Source organism: Podarcis raffonei, chromosome 13 (assembly GCF_027172205.1).
Source record: "Podarcis raffonei isolate rPodRaf1 chromosome 13, rPodRaf1.pri, whole genome shotgun sequence".
NCBI lineage: Eukaryota > Metazoa > Chordata > Lepidosauria > Squamata > Lacertidae > Podarcis > Podarcis raffonei.
This window is the reverse complement of record NC_070614.1, coordinates 23998221-24008286: the sequence shown is the minus strand read 5'-3', so window position 1 is coordinate 24008286 and position 10066 is coordinate 23998221. Positions and strand designations below refer to the sequence as shown.

The 10066-nt window shown below is 42.8% G+C and overlaps 1 long non-coding RNA gene across 1 annotated transcript; it reads left to right on the top strand.

The window, feature by feature from the left end:
* The first annotated feature begins 849 nt into the window (after positions 1-849).
* Positions 850-4045, top strand: LOC128399572 (uncharacterized). Its single transcript, XR_008327241.1, has 2 exons — positions 850-2586; positions 3237-4045. It is a non-coding gene; the product is annotated as an uncharacterized LOC128399572 (long non-coding RNA).
* The last annotated feature ends 6021 nt before the right edge of the window (positions 4046-10066 follow it).

Below are 10066 nucleotides of genomic sequence, written 5' to 3'. Positions count from 1 at the left end.
CTGCTTTCACTGCGCAGCGATCCCTCTTGCTGTTCTGGCTTCTGAGATTCAGAATATTTTTTTTCTTGTTTTCCTCCTCCAAAAACTTGGTGCGTCTTATAGAGTGAAAAATACGGTACCTCTTCCACGATGTTGTTGAAAAGGATGGCCACTACTCTTAGCAGCAACTTGTTACGGACTGAAACAATGCAGCCAGGGAGCGCATGACATCAGTCGAGCCTGGACCAGCTTGTTTGTTAACAGCTAAGAAGAAAAGAAAGCTGCGTTACATCAATCAGGCCATTGGTTCATCCAGCACAAGTCCCACACTGCTGTTTCAGGAGGCATGGAGCCTGCAGGCACCTGAGCCACTGCGTCACTCCCAGGAGAGACATGTGGCTCAGGTGCACTGCAGACCCCAGGGTAAGTGCCGCAGGGATGTAGGAAGGTGGGGGGGGTGCAGGCGTTGTATATGTGATATAACGTTGTGCCACCAGATGGCAATGTGCAGTCCCATTTTTCTCTACCAGTTTTCCCTGTTTAAATGTACACTTTAAACTCAAATGCTTCTTTGATGTGTCTAGATGCAGCCTAAGTTCATCTAACTCAGACAAAGGCTTTTTCCCCCAGCTCTGCCTGAAGATGTATCTGCATCTCTCTCCACCCATCCTTTCTGAGATCCCTTAAAATGTTGGAAAATGACCACCATGTTTCCTCTCCTCACCCTTCCTCTTTAATCTCTCTTTTTAATATCATCACCATCACATTTATCTGAAGAAGTGTGCATGCACACGAAAGCTCATACCAAGAACTAACTTAGTTGGTCTTTAAGGTGCTACTGGAAGGAAAAAATTTTTTTGTTTTATTTATATCCTGTTTTTCCTCTGTGGAGTTGAGAGTCATTTATATGTTCTCAGTCCACTTCCCATCCAGGTCCAAACCTGCTCATCTTCAGAGATGGACCACAATTCATGGTTTCAGGGCCAGGACAAGACATTTTGGCACCTGAGGTGAACCACAAAATAGCACACACACATGCCAGGGAAGAAGATCTATATCAGGGACAATCCAATCCAAATAACATTATTGTACTAGCCACTGGCCATGAGAAATCTGAATCAAAAATGAATACAAGCAAAAGGGATGTTGTGCCACAAATAATAGTCTCTATTGAGATCTCTGCGTTTCCCTTACAGTTCAGTGCTATATTGTTCAGGGTCTTCTTTCTGATCTTTTTGGCTGCCAAAGCAAAAAAGTGACTTCGTGAGTCACTGATACATTTACATTGCTAAGAAGCCATAGGACCTTCTCTGCCAGGGAGAGACATCTTTCCTGTATGGATGGATGGTAGGGCAAGAAATTGCCTGGGTCCAATGTATAGCGGGCAATATAGTAAATAGTGCAAGATGTCTTCCACGTGCGTTGCCCACATATACAGAATCTGTGTTTGTATGGTACCCTGTGGTATTGTCTGTCTAGGATGGGGAAGAGAGTAGCTTGAAAACGCCGCTCTGTAAAAGTGAATCTTAGTGACGCTGGCTGGAGATTCGGCCGGTAACTGGTTCTAAAATGAACCGTTTTTAGTAGGGGGAACAGGGGAGAGCATTTAGATGATTTGGTTGCTTTCAGATCACGTAGTGATTCTGTCCAGTGACACCAATCCCTTAATGATAATTTGTCTGTGTATATAATCTCCTCTAGCTCGTGGAAATAATAAGAGTTGAAGTTACGTTGGATATTAGATTGACACCATCGGTTGTTCTCCAATTCCGCATAGCACCAGGCTGGCAAGCGCTCGCATGGCATGGAGGACAGTCTTTTCAGGTAATTAAATCAGCTGTACAGTCAGCTGTACCAGAGAGAATAAAGATCTACATTGGGAAGCCCGTCCTCTTCGCAGTTTTGACTTCTGGATCCTTGAGTCACCTAGTAGCTCTCTGTTGAATCCTTCCCAGCTTGTCCCACAGTATACTTGGAACTGTGCTGTGCAGCGTCAATCGCATAACTCCCAAGAGATGTCTCCTTCCCAAAGCCCAGCAGCTGATAACCAGGTACTGTGCTGTGCAGAGTCGATCTGAAACATTTCCAATGGGCACGTGTATATATTGGTGAAAATCTCGCTTCCGTATCCTGCCTTTCCCAAACCCCACCTCCTGCTCTGTATAGTTTCTCCTCCCTCCCTTCACTTCCCCAAACTCCATAAAGTCTCCCATTGCACATCTGAGCTCAGCTAAGCTGGCCTCGAGTGCTCTAGGGGTCAAAGGGTCGCTGTGGAGGCAGTGGGGGTCAGTGTATAGCCATCCCCGGGTCAATAGGCAACAGATCACACTCCGATTCCAAATCGGGACTTAAAGAAGACAGAGAAATGGGGGAATCCATTCAAGCTAATAACAACCTTGTCAATCAAAACAGGCATGAGAAATATTGAGGGAGGAAAGAAAGAAAGAAAGAAAGAAAGAGGAGGAAGCCATACCCTAAGCAGAGTGGGACAAGATGAGATTCTGCCCAGAAATACACCCATTCTCTTCCCACCACCATTTCAAAACTTTAAAGAGAATTCTCAACAATATCTTGCAATATTCTCCCCCCGCCATTTTATTTTAAAAGGTACATTCTAAACGGGAAGGAGATGTAGTGCTTAGAAACAATTAAATCTCTAAATCAAAACTGGACTTTAATTGTACCGATTGTAATTCTTCTGCACAAATTTATTTCAGGGGCTGATTTAAAATACGGTATATCCGCCCTCAAAGAGATAAGGGAGGCTTTGCATTTTACAACATTAGTCTTTAAAAATGTGTTGGCACTTGGAGGATAGTTTCAATTCTGCAGATGCCAAATAGTACACTTTCTTTTTGTTTCTGTTTTTTTTTTTTAAAAACCACAACTATAAAATCAAAAGAAAGTAAACAAGGACGTACAGATCTGCCTTATATGGGAATGCTGCATTATGATGCATAGGAAACAAGAATCACTCCCCCCCCCAAAAAAATATTCTCCCTTTGGCTGACTTCTGTTAAAACATAAAAAGCTCATCAGTTCAACAATGATAGCAATGTCCTGAATTCTGGAAAACCAATTTACTAAATGTCGCACTATTTGTTTGCATTCTAAAATGCTTGATGCATTTAGACTGCCATTCTCAGAGCACTTATTAAGAAAAGTCCTGTTAAATCCAGTGGAACTTAACTTCTAGTAAGGCATGTTTATTTCTCCATTTAGAACATATTTTAATAAAACATTTGTTACCTTTTCAGCTGCACACAAGCACCTAAAAAGAAACCAAGGCACAAAGCCTCAGTTAACTGGAGTGGATACAGCAACAAAGTACATTCTGAATATAAGAAATTGGGAGTGGTGGATGGGAGAGAATACCGTTGTGATGAAAGGAATATTCCCTTATGACAATTGAACATATGGTTTAGAAAACTTCTAAACTGTCTTCCCACCCAACCAGATGTAGGCAGTCAAGAATCCTGGACGAAGATGGAAGGGCGTTTTCACAAGTGATGCAAACATCTGGGGCAGCAAGTTCCATTTGTTCATCAAATTAAGAAGCAAGGTCTGTGTGAAAGCACTTGCAGAGACACATCTGTGTACGGATCTAAATTTTCATGATGGAAATAATAAAAAGGCACCATCCATCTGGAAGTTCTCCTGCAAAAGCTCAACTGAAATGAATGGGAGTTGTGTGCAGGAGTGTGCCTGCTCAGGAGAACTCTCTAGCAGACTGGGCCCAAGGTTCAATAAGAAAATTAACAGGGTGTCGGGGGGGGGAGGAATACATTTTCATCTGGACTGTCTCAGTATGCAAAGTTGAGGAATACTACCTCTGAAGTGAATGTATTTTCTAGTCTATATAAGTTTTTCATTTTACGTACAGACATGGGAAATATGAAAACAAAGAGCCCCAAGGCGATCTAACGTGTCTCTTGTGAATGCAACCCAGGTAGTGGAGAGCGATCAGGACACTTTTAGGATTCTGTTGTAATTCAAGTTATGGAACAAAGATAACTTGTTAAAATCAAATTGATGATCTCAATGGAATAAAATGCCTTAGACATTTCACCCGAACCTTTGCATTCTCATCTGTCTGAATTTATACACAGAAACCTCAAAATACAATTTTCGCCTGAAAAAAAAGAGTTGCAAAGAAAAAGGTCTGTTTTTATCATTCTTCATAATCTGCAAGCCTTCTCTTGCAAAAATAAATGTTTCTTTCTATAAGAAGCTGAGGCAAAGCTTTTTTTTTTAAGCAGAGAAACAAATCACTGTGTAATATGGAAAATGTCAAAGGGAGGCAGAAAAATGGTACAATTTTCCCCCCTGTCTTGAAGACTGATGCATGAATGTTTTTCCTTGGGAATGTACAAACTCATTCTTTTTAAAGGCGGGTTGCTATCATTTGGGGAGGGGAAGGCAGAATAAAGCTATTTCTGTTGGGAACTAGAGGAAAATACAGAAATGAATGAAGATAAAAATAAAATACTATTGGGAAAAATGGGGGGGGGACCCCACAGAATTTAATGAACATGGCTGGATTTTATATATATGGTAGAAGTATTTATGTTAGTTACGGAATTCAATTTGGTTTTGGAAAGAAACTAAGCTACATGGACACAATTAAGTGTCCCCCCCCCTTTATTCCCTTCCGGGGAGCTATACAGAAAGGTTTCTCGAGTATACAGCCAATTGTTTATGAAATGGAAGAAAGGTGGTGGTGGTAGCTCACCAATATGCTATTTTGTCCCTAGCATGTACACTTGGAGTGCCTGAGGTTTCGTATGGGGTAGCCATCTCCATGCATCACACAGTTACTACTGGAAGCTTTTCCTCTTCCTGCCAAACGTTTTTGCACAACAAATCTAACGGATCCACCTTCTGGAATCCCTTTTCCAGGTGCAGACTGCATTCAGCAACATCTGGACAAATAATGAGGCCATTAAACCTGATTTTATATATTTCAAGTTGATGTCAGCATTCAACCCATTTTGGATAGACACCGCAAGACATCCATTTAACCGTTAAGGAGGGCTGAATGCTGATATTCACATTTTAATACTGACCGAATTTTGTGATTGTGGATTTTGCAATGTAGCTTCCTCTCTCAGTGGGTGGGGGCGAGGGGGACACCCGCAACACATTTAGGAGACTGTCAATGTCCACAGTGGTGTGTGAAACCTTTGGCTTCACCACTTAATCATCACCCCCACCTCAGACGAAGCCTGAATATGTGTGAACTGCTATTCATCTCATAACTCCTGCCTCTCTCTTCCTCCCTTCCCCACTATCAAACTGCAGATTGTAAGCTCCTTGGGGCAGGGCTCTCACCCAAATCTCCAGCTTTTTTGAGGGGTGGGTGCTTTATATTACTTTGCAAGGTGCCATGTAAATTGATGGTTCTATAACAGCAATTCACCAGCCACCAGTCGTCTCAAGTCTTTGGACAATTCACCCATATTGTCTTGGCATATTAATATCATCCAGACTCATTACATGTTTGGATACTCACTGTAGCAAACACATTACAATTCTAGTAATGAATTGTGTTGTGGGGTGCAACAGCCCAGAGAAGAGAGCTCTCATTTGGTTGAGCTAAGATAAAAATAAAAAGGTTTTGCAGAGCAACCTTACACACATATTCTCTGAGGAGCAAATCTCATTCACACACATGAAGCAATTATATCTGAAACTCTTGCTCCTATATTAAGCATTCAGAGAACAGAGTGCCAGAGTGTCTTGATTGCCAAACTCATTTATGATTAATGTTGTTAAGTTTTTCTTGCCACCCTTCATAGGAAGATAGCAGTGGTTTACAACATAAAAACACACATACGTAACATTGTAACAAAAGCAAAAGTCTCAAGGCCACAATCCTTTACTCACCTGGGAATGAATATCCTTGAACTCAATAGTACAGGATTGCATTGTGGATCCTGAAAAGGACTGCAATTCATTCTGAAAGTGCCTGCAGAACTGAATTTGATACTAAAAAGGACACTTGGCAAAGCTTTCAAATTACCACAGAGAGAAGGAGGGGGTGCATTTCAAAGCTTTCTCTAAACAGGGTTTTTATGTTAATTTTTAAAGCTTGGGCAAGTGTTTCCATTTCAGCTGAAGTTACCTTTCCCCCCTGTATGTGGGAGGCGGGTGGTGCTGTGGTCTAAACCACTGAGCCACTTGGGCTTGCCGATCAGAAGGTCGGCGGTTCGAATCCCTGTGATGGGGTGAGCTCTTGTTGCTCTGTCCCAGCTCCTGCCAACCTAGCAGTTCGAAAACACACCAGTGCAAATAGATAAATAGGCACCACTGCGGCGGGAAGGTAAATGCCGTTTCCATGCGCTCTGGCACTAGTCACAGTCCTCTGTGTGCCAGTAGCGGTTTAGTCATGCTGGCCACATGACCCAGAAAGCTGTCTGTGGACAAACGCCGGCTCCCTTGGCCTGAAAGCGAGATGAGTGCTGCAACCCCATAATCACCTTTGACTGGACTTAACCATCCGGGGTCCTTTACCTTTCCCCCCACCCCATGCACTTTAAGTCTCACCGCTTTGGCACAGTCTCCTTTGAACTGAAATGACATAGCTCAATGGAGCTTTCATGTAGGGGCTGAAGAGCCAGATGCGTATTTTCCTCCCAGCAATTCCCTTTTCCTTCTCTTCAAGCAAAATGCATGACTTCCTAACACCAGACTTCGATATCCATGCAAAGCTTCCATTGGATCTAATGGCACCAAATTCCGTGTTAAGTGTTTACAGAGCTACAGCCTAAATCTTCAAGGTTTCATAACAAGAAAGTGCCCTCCTAGGAGAAGGAAACCTCAGGCTCCGGGTGGGGGGAGACTGAACGCAGCCCTCCAGGCCTCTCTGTCTGCATTTGCCTAGCTAGAATGCCTCTTGCTTGCCTTATCGGAAGTGTAGAAACTTTCTCACTTTTGCAAGGGTGCAATGGAGCCTACCACACGGGGGCAAGCATCACACCCATTGCTCCACCCACTTTTCCTCACAGCCCTGCCCACCAGGGCCATGCAGCTCCTAAAAGGCTGCCAAGTTTGAATGCCTTTAAAAAATAAATAAAAAACAAACAATAAAATCATAAGAAAGTAAACAAGGACATACAGATCTGGCTTATATGGGGATGTTGCATTCTGACACATAGGAAACGAGAATCCGTTTCCCCAAAAAAGTTAATTCTCCTTTTCGCCTGCCTTCTGTTTTAAGCATACAAAACCCAATAGGTTTCCAATGGAGGAAAGTGACCCTAGAACTGAAAATAAATAAATAAATCCCGACCCTGTTCTAAAAGCAGAGTTAACTAACCAAGGGATTGTTTCCTGGCTTCCTTCTGATCTGAGGTTGTCAACCTGTGACTGAGCCGTACCTCTTCAGACAACGATCATGTCAGAGATAAGGCTATGCTGTATTTCCCCCCAATGTGAAGTTTTCCATGGGAAAGGGGTTTCATTTGTTTTTGGGGAGGTCTGGTACGGAAGAGCATTTGGGTGTTATGAGCCACCCACCCTCACCCTCTGAAAATAGTCCAGATACAGGTTTTCCCAACTTCCTATGATTCCCATAATTATTAATTTTATTTCCAGAGTGCCCTTGCGTCCTGCAGAAACCAAGTCCGAGTCATTGGGAATTCCCAGAAAGGTCTAAAAAAATTTATCTGGGTGTTTTTGATGAACCTGGGGATGAGGTTCCCTGGAAAGCATTGTCACTGCAAACCGCACTGGTTTAACCTACCTGCTCTGGGCAAGTTCCAGACACGGAGCAGCTGTTCCTTTGGAATATCTTAGCAGAGAATAGTTTAGAAAAACGCCCTGCATTTGGCCATTTTAATTAACGCAAGAGAATGTAGACACAGTTTGAAGGGATGAAATTGGGGGGGGGGACATGGAGGATGCAATGTTATTTTTTATGATACTGAAATTGACCACATGTGTACTTTGTGCAGAACTCTGAACTGGAGGGTATTAAAAATAGCACAGTCGTCTTTGGCAAGATGCAGCTGCTTGCCTCAAGGTGAACTCTTTCAAAAAGGGAGATACATTTCACACGCATCTGAAACTTCCCTCATGTTGAAACTTCCCAAATCCAGCCCCAACAGCATTTTGAAGCTGAGTCTGACATCCAGCCACATCATGATGGATAAAACTGTCCAGCAACTTCTTATTTATTTTTAAGTTCAAAACTTCTGGGACTTTCTCTCTACCTCATCCCTTATCCCTTTGACAGGAGGCATGCTTTTATAATATCCTGCAATTGGGAATCGTTTATATAAAGTTCCAGGATATGAAACTTTTTGCATACCCATTCACGTGATGAAGAATGAGAAGGGAGATCCTGATCTATGGATAGATCTCTGGGAGATTTGGAGTAGATTGGAGATATTATTAATGGCTGGATGGATGGCACAGCCATCCCACCTTTTTCTCGAAGGAGATCAAGTTGGCATACATGGTTCTCTCCCTTCTCATCTGATCCCCACAACAACCCTGTGAGGTAGGTTAGGCTGAGAGGCAGTGACAGGGTCAAGGTCACCCAGTGAGATATATAACTGAGTGCAGGGATGCCAACTTGAATAAGATATTGGGGTTGGGGGCAGGTAAGCACCGCTTCACATAATCTTTTTTTTTTTTTGAGTTTTATTTATTTATTAACATTCTTATTTATTAACATTCTTATGTTACATCGGTAAACATTATCATATTACATCACAAGGCTTATTCTAATATAATTTTCAGCATGTATACAAAGTTAATACAGTGGTACCTCAGGTTACATACGCTTCAGGTTACATACGCTTCAGGTTACAGACTCTGCTAACCCAGAAATAGTGCTTCAGGTTAAGAACTTTGCTTCAGGATAAGAACAGAAATTGGGCTCTGGCAGTGCGGCAGCAGCAGGAGGCCCCATTAGCTAAAGTGGTGCTTCAGGTTAAGAACAGTTTCAGGTTAAGAACAGACCTCCGGAACAAATTAAATACTTAACCTGAGGTACCACTGTATACCTAAAGAAACAAGGACAAAAAACTATTCCAAAATCATATATGTACCAACACATTGGACTTCCAGTCTATCCCGTTGTATATTCCTTTTTTACAAATGAATGTACTCTTATTATTTTATATTTCTTTACATTTTATCTAATACATTCCTATATCAGTATGTACCAGTCTGCTGACAGCAAATCCCAGGAACGTGCTGCCCTCTTGTGCCACCGTCACTGCACTTCCACCTTATTCCCAAAGCAGTCAGTCACTCCCCCTTTGTTCCTGATGTAGATCTTCATTCTCCCCCCCGCCCCCCGCCCCCGTTCTTGATGTAGGACTTCACTCGCCCCTTCTTCCCTGTCGGGTGGGTGAGGCACTGTTTCGTGGTTCGCCTCAGGTGCCGCAATGTCTTGAGTCAGCCCTGCCTATCTCAAATCAACTCCATATGTCGGGAACCCAGAAGCTCAGGGACAGAGGCAGGGATTTGGGGAGATGTGTGCAAATGGCAGCACAGTACCAATTGGCCTGGAAACTGGGGACAATCTGGGGAAGGGGGAAGGCCGGGGAGGCAGCTGTCATGTGCATATGCCTCAGTCCCACCATACAAGTTGCACCACGACCCTTTCACGCCCATCAATTAACTTGCAGGGCAGGAGTGTATTGATTGCCTCCCCTACCACAACAATCCTGTGAAGTTGGCAGCTATTGTTCTTATTTTACAGATGGAGGCAATGAGGCTTGCAATAGTCCCCTGCTCCTGTAAAGGCAGAAATCTACTTGACGACCCACGTTTACCACAAATCTTAAAATCCCACTGCTTTTCAACATGTAGCATTCTTCATGTTCAAGATTTTGTTCATCCTGATACAAACCCTGCAAAAAGAAGCACCTCTGTTACACCCATTTAACAGACCAGAAGACTGACGCCAGGAGACTCAAACACCATCATTTACTTATTTATTATTGTTCCATTTATATACTGCATTTAAGACCAGCTTAGGCTTCTGAGCCGTTTATGAAGTATAAAAACCAGTCACACAGAAGTTAAAATATAAACATTCTTAATTAAAATACCCAACAAATCCACAGCTCAA